Here is a 6,019-nt window from a genome sequence, read left to right on the forward strand (position 1 = left end):
GAGAATGGAGGAGAAGGGATTGCGGCGTGACCATCCCCCCTGGGGGGTGATTTCTCACTTTCTGTCTCTCCATCTCTCTCTGTCTGTCTGGCAAGCGCATGCACCCTATAGCAAAAACCTCTCAAAAAAAAAAAAAGTAAATTATTTTTTATCATCAGTAATACATCTTATCCCTGTATGCCTTTTAGCCATTTAAGAAAGATTAGTAAGAGCATTTTAGTTCATTTTATAGAAACAGTGTGAATAGAGTATACAAAATTATATATCTTTTTTATTTATTTATTTTTGGAGAGGTTTTTGCTATAGGGTGCATGCGCTTGCCAGACAGACAGAGAGAGATGGAGAGACAGAAAGTGAGAAATCACCCCCCAGGGGGGATGGTCACGCCGCAATCCCTTCTCCTCCATTCTCCTCTCAGGATCTTGGGCACGCATGCACACGTGCCCAGCATGAGTTTAAGCCACCGGGTCCGGGACTCGAACTGCAGTAGACTACATGGGAGTCCAGCAACATAGCCATTATGCCAACTGCTGATTCCCCTCCCCCTTATTATTTATTATTAAGCCCAAAGAAACAACAGTTTGGCCTAAAAGGACCCGCTGGGCAAGGAGTCAGTAGGCCTAGATTCTAGTTCTGGATTTCAATTTCCTCAGGTGCAAAATGAAGGAATTTACAGAGCTATCAAAGCTTTCTTTCTGTTCGGTGATTACTGTCTCCCCACACCACCTCAGTAAAGTCTTTATCACGTTAATCAGTCAACAGAAAACAGAAAAATTATTCTAGTGCAAGTTTTTAAAATTTATATTCCATTTTGTCTTAATTGTAAGAGGGCATGTGCTCACCAGAGACAGAAATCAGCCCCCAATGGGATGTGGTCACATTACAATTCCTTCTCCACTTCTCCATCTTATTAGGATTTTTGGAAGCATACACATGTGCACAGCCTGTTTTTCAAGTTGCTGGGGTCTTGATTCAAACCATGATAGTCACATGGGATCTGACTCCCTTAACCCCTAGGCTATGGGACTGGCCATAAAATTGATATTATATAATCTTGTTTTGTCTTTACCTACCTAAGGCAGTATAGAGTCCCAACATTGAGGGGTTTTTGTTTTGTTTTGTTTTTCTTGGATTTTTGCCATAGGGCACGTGTGCTTGCCAAAGAGAGAGTAGGGAATTGAGAAATCACCTCTCCTCCCCCCTTCTCTCAAAAGGAAAGGGCACACTGCAATCCCTTCCCCTCCATTCTCCTTTCTGGATTTTGAGCATTTCATGCCACCAGGTCTGGGAATTGAACTGTGGAGCTGACCCTATGGGATCCAGTTCCTTAATCACTGCACCACCTGCTGGCCCTCAAAATTTTTGCTATAAGGCACATGCATTCACCAGAGAGACAGAAAGCAAGAAATCACCCCCCAGGAGGGATGGCTACACTGCAATCCTTTCTCCTCCATTCTCCTCTCAGGATCTTGGGCACACATGCACATACACACCCTCAGTGTGAGTTTTAAGCCGCCGGGTCTAGGACTCGAACCGTGGTCGACTATGTGGGAGTCCAGCAACATAACCATTAAGCAATCTTCTGACCCTCTACTAACCCTTTCTAATTCTTTTTGCATTATATCATTAGGACATAATTATTGTATTGCTTGTGTTTACATCATCTTTTCCATACAAGATCATACATCTTTTGAGGTCAGGATATTATTTGTTTCCTTTAAATAAACTAATACAGCATTGGCATATAAAAGGAGCTTGATAAATGTTGAATTGAACTAAGCTGTTAAAAAATGAATTGACCTTGGGGAACCAGCAGTTAGTGTAATGGCTATGTCACTGGATTCCCACGTAGTCGACCGCGGTTCACGTCCCGGACCCGGTGGCTTAGAACTCACGCCAGGCCCGTGTGCGTGCATGCCCAAGATCCCGAGAGGAGAATGGAGGAGAAGGGATTACGGTGTGACCATCCCCCCTGGGGGTGATTTCTCGCTTTCTGTCTCTATGTCTCTCTCTGTCTGTCTGGCGAGCGCACGTGCCCTATAGCGAAAAAACTCTCAAAAAAATGAATTGACCTTGGAGTCACCAGTTTCCATAGTGGTTATGGTGCTGGCCTCCCACATGGCCAACTGCAGTTTGAATTCCAAACCTGGCAGCTTGAGGATCATGCCAGATGCTTGTGTATGAAAATCACATATCTTTTAATTTGGGCACATGTGCATGCATGCCCCAAATCCCAGGATGAGTATGGTGGAGAAGTGACTGTGGCGTGGCATTCCCCCAGAGGGTGATTTCTCACTTTCTCTCTCCCTCTCGCTTTCTCTGTCTTTTTCCAGTGAGTACACACATCCTATAGCAAAAACTTTTTTTTAAAAAAGATCTTAATTTCATTACTTTGTATGTAGTTTTATCCTTTAACTACTTTCTGAATGAGCTTTTCATTCTTAAAAACCAAGATATTAGTAATTAATAAAGTAAGAAAGAATCATTTTGGTATACCATAGTACAGAAATAAGGCCAGCTGGTGGTATGGCAGTTAAAGTGGTTGGATCCCACATGGTCAACTGCACGTTTTGAGTCCTTAAGCCAGTAGCTTGAAAAACATACCAGGCATGTGTGTGTGCATGCCCAAAATCCTGAGAGGATAATGGACAGGAAGAAACTGTGATGTGACCATCCCTCATGGAGGATGTGTTCTCACTTTCTCTTTCTGGGGAGCACATGCGCCCTCTAGCAACATGAAAAAGAAAAAAAAATGCAGAAATAAATAATACATTAGCTAAGGTTTTAGTTCTAAGTACGTAGACAAACTAATAGAGATACTATTTGAAGAGGCAGTTTAGGTATACTATCAATTTGATTAAATATTATAAATGATAACTAAACTTTTGGGGTCTGAAAGTGCCACAGCAGTAAAACGCAACACTGTGACCAACATGAGGAGGTTCCTGTTGAGGAAACCTCCTGGAGTTCATTGAGAATGCATTAACTCAAAATCTGGGCCCTGTGAAGCTGGCTGTGTACTGCAGCATCTCGACTCTCTCTCTGTCATTCTTGCTGTCTTTCTCTTATGAAATAAACTTAAGGCAAAAAAAACCTTTGAATGTGTTAATTATAATTTTTAAAACTATATAATTGTGTAATAACAGTGAACTATGTATAATATTTATTAAATATCACAAATCAAAAGAAATACCATGTATGTAACTGAGATAATTGAGTTATAATATTGAAATTTGAGTATGAAAATTCTTTTTTTGGGGAGAGGTTTTTGCTATAGGGCGTGTGACTTTGCCAGAGAGACAGAGAGATAGAAAGTGAGAAATCATCTTTTGGGGGGGGATGGCCATGCCGCAATCCCTTCTCCTCCATTCTCCTCTCGGGATCTTAGGCACACATACACATGCACCAGGAGTGAATTTAAGCCGCCAGGTCCAGGACTCTAACCACAGTTGACTACATGGGAGTCCAGTGATTTCTCACTTTCTATCTCTCTGTCTGTCTCTCTCTCTTTCCAGCGAGCATGCCGCCCTATAGCAAAAAAAAAAAAAAAAAAAAAGAATAGAACAAAACTTTGATTTTAGGTCAATATAAAAAAATCAAACCATTAAAAAGTTGTACTTGATATTAAAGATAAAGTCAATATTACTGCTTTTGACCATAAACGTTTATCTTTTAATTTGTTATAGGATGTGTACACTCACCAGAGACAGACAGACAGAGTGAGAGAGAGAGAAAATACAAAAGCATTCCCCCAGGTTTGCAAACTGCAATTCCTTCTCCACTCTCCTCTGGGGATTTCGGGCATCTATGCACATGTGCTGAGTGTTTTTCAAGCTGTTGGGTCTGGGACTCAAACCAAGCAGTTGGCCTGATTTGGTATCCAGCCATGCTATCTGGCTGGCCCTGATTATTTATTATTTTTTTTTTAAGAGATTTTTGTTACAGGGCACAAGCGCTCACTGGAAAGACAGAAACAGAGAGGCAGAAAGCAAGAAATCGCCCCCTAGGTGGTGGCCATGCCACAATCCCTTCTCCTCCATTCTCCTCTTGAAATTTTGGGCAAGGACGTACACTGCCCAGTGCATTTTAAGCTGCCGGGTCCAAGACTCGAACCATGGTCAACTATGTGGGAGTCCAGTGACATAGCCATTATGCCATTTGGTGGTCCCCTGATCATGATTTTAACAAAGTAATTTTGACCTTATCAAATATCCAAGTTTAAGAAACATGAATATTTTAGTATTTAGAGATAATTTCATCTGTTTTTAGTTTTAGTTAAATAGGAATTTTGAGTTGTGAGGGTGATGCTTCAATATAGGTTGAAAATTATCCATCCCATCTGTCTCCCTTTCTGTCTAGAAGTTAGTAATTAATAAAGAAGGTCTCTAAATTTTTCACCTGATAAATTAATAAATACTTTCTAGATTGGGAATTCTAACTTGGCACTCAGTATACTATAAATGCAGGTCTGTTTAAAACACCAAATATTTAAGTACATAATATTCTGAAAAGTTTATCCAAGCTAAAGCACACATTTGCCACTGAAAGTATTTCCAGGGTTCTGTGACTTTTTAAAAATAATTTTATTTATTATTATTTTTCAGTTTTACCAGAGAGAGACAGAGAGAGCGAGAAACCAAGCCGCCAGGTCCAGGACTTGAACCTCAGTCAGCCATCTGGGATTTCAGCACCTTAACCACCTTACCACCTGCCAGCCCCTAGGTTCTGTGACTTCTATATTCATACAGGAAGGTGATTAACAGTATTATTTTTAAAAAAAAGAATAGTGTATCTTTTATAAATGTTTATTTTGCTAGCTATATAAGCAACCAAAAGCAGGCTGAACGCTCAAAAATTGATTTAAATAGATGTTTTACATTTTCTGCTCCAAAGTACAAATGTAGTTAATTTGAAGATATAAACCAGATCCATTTGCTGTATAATTTCACAGTATTGGTAATTAGAAAAAAAAAAAAAAGAGTCCTTTGTTAAATGACTGTCTACAAACTTAGACTCATTCTTACATGTTAATTTGCAAATAAGCAAATGTCAAGAACGGTAGCAAAAAAAGACTATGTAAAACAAAGCTGGTGAATATTGAGTTACTTCTAGTTTCAAAAATTATTTTTGATTCAAAAGTCATGTGTATTATGTACATTAAAAGTGGTTTCATAAGTGAAAATTACTGACATGGGAAAGTTGCTTTAGGGGAAAATTGACTAGTAAATTCATAATCTTTAACATTCTATAATTGAATTAAACATTGATGTTTTGCGAAATATTTAGTGTGTAACTATTACTTTTTAAAGGCGTTATTTCGTTTTAAATATAAGGGATTCCTATAGGTATGATGATATTTTCTAACATACACTTTTTGGTCTTTTCTACCACTATCTTAATCTTTGACTGAATTGCCCTAATTTTAAAAAGAATTGATGATGTCAAGAGACGTATTTTTTGTTCGAGATGAATGTTTACACATGCGAAACATTTTTAGAAGAGGACACATATCAAAAATTTTCTTTCTTATTCTTCGTTTTTCTTCCCATCTTTAAAATACAAGTTAAAGGGTAACTGGTAACCCTTTCCCACAGTGTAGACCAAGGTCGGTGCCAGTCGTGAAGATGAAGGCTTTACTTTGTTAGCCATGTGTTTATGAAACCCCAGCGCTTTCCCTAGATCTTTTGGCTGATAACCTCAAACATGGAGGATGCTTCTGATTCTTCACAAGGGGTTGCTCCATTAATTAATAATGTAGCTCTCCCAGGCTCTCCGCCGTCTCTTCCTGTATCAGTGACAGGCTGTAAAAGTCATCGAGTAGCCAATAAAAAGGTAGAAGGCAGAAGTGAAAAGCTCCTCCCAACAGCTCTTCCTCCTTCGGAGCCGAAAGTAGATCAGAAACTTCCCAGGAGCTCCGAGAGGCGGGGAAGTGGCGGTGGGACGCGGTTCCCCCGCGCGGAGCCCGGCAGTGGCAGCGGGAGAAGCGGCGGGCGGGGGCGCGGCGGAGCCGGCGAGAAGC

Source organism: Tupaia chinensis, unplaced genomic scaffold (assembly GCF_000334495.1).
Source record: "Tupaia chinensis unplaced genomic scaffold, TupChi_1.0 Scaffold000350_1, whole genome shotgun sequence".
NCBI lineage: Eukaryota > Metazoa > Chordata > Mammalia > Scandentia > Tupaiidae > Tupaia > Tupaia belangeri.